Source organism: Perkinsus marinus (assembly GCF_000006405.1).
Source record: "Perkinsus marinus ATCC 50983 genomic scaffold scf_1104296958206, whole genome shotgun sequence".
In the NCBI taxonomy this organism is placed as follows: Eukaryota; Perkinsozoa; order Perkinsida; family Perkinsidae; genus Perkinsus; species Perkinsus marinus.
Window position 1 is genome coordinate 1 of NW_003206861.1, and position 993 is coordinate 993.

Consider the following 993-nt stretch of genomic DNA (forward strand, 5'->3'; position numbering starts at 1 on the left):
TAAGCCAGCGCCTTCGACCACTCGGCCAAACTGTCGATGAGTGCTTCAGGATTCATAGCCAAGGTGATGCATCGCTCTGCCAAACCAGAGGACACAAAAAATGGATTGAACGGATTCTGCGAGGTGCGATGTCACAATATCGATCAAAAGGTTTTGGTCTTGCACTACCTTGCTTCTGAAAGGGTCTCGGTTCTTAATATAAGACCAGTCAGGTATATAGACTGACAGCTGTGGGGTTCGAACCCACGCCCTTTCGAACTGGCGCCTTAAGCCAGCGCCTTAGACCACTCGGCCAAACTGTCGATGAGTGCTCCAAGATTCATAGCCGAGGTGACGCATCGCTCTGCCAAACCAGAGGAGACAAAAATGGGTTGAACGGTTTCTAGGAGTTGCGATGGCGCAATATCGATCAGAAGGTGTTGATCCTGCACTACCTCGCTTCTGAAAAGGTCTCGGTTCTTAATATAACCCCAGTCAGGTATATAGACTGACAGCTGTGGGGTTCGAACCCACGCCCTTACGGACTGACGCCTAAAGCCAGCGCCTTGGACCACTCGGCCAAACTGTCGATGAGTGCTTCACGAGTCATAGCCGAGGTGATGCATCGCTCTGCCAAACCAGAGGACACAAAAATGGGTTGAACGGTTTCTTCGAGGTGCGATGGCGCAATATCGATCAGAAGGTTTTGATCTTGTACTACCTCGCTTCTGAAAAGCTCTGGGTTCTCAATATAACACCAGTCAGATATATAGACTGGCAGCTGTGGAGTTCGAACCCACGCCCTTTCGGACTGGCGCCATAAGCCAGCGCCTTAGACCACTCGGCCAAACTGTCGATGAGTGCTTCAAGATTCATAGCCGAGGTGATGCATCGCTCTGCCAAACCAGAGGACACAAAAATGGGTTGAACGGTTTCTGCGACGTGCGATGGCGCAATATCGCTCAGAAGGTTTTGATCTTGCACTACCTCGCTTCTGAAAAGGTCTGGGTCTCA

The 993-nt window shown here is 50.8% G+C and overlaps 3 non-coding genes across 3 annotated transcripts; all 3 read right to left on the reverse strand.

The window, feature by feature from the left end:
• Nucleotides 1-222: 222 nt before the first annotated feature.
• Pmar_PMAR010411 lies at nt 223-302 on the reverse strand. The gene has a single exon. It is a non-coding gene; the product is annotated as a tRNA-Leu (tRNA).
• Nucleotides 303-488: 186 nt separating this feature from the next.
• Nucleotides 489-568, reverse strand: Pmar_PMAR010412. Its single transcript has one exon. It is a non-coding gene; the product is annotated as a tRNA-Leu (tRNA).
• Nucleotides 569-754: 186 nt separating this feature from the next.
• Pmar_PMAR010413 lies at nt 755-834 on the reverse strand. Its single transcript has one exon. It is a non-coding gene; the product is annotated as a tRNA-His (tRNA).
• Between the last annotated feature and the right edge of the window lie 159 nt (nt 835-993).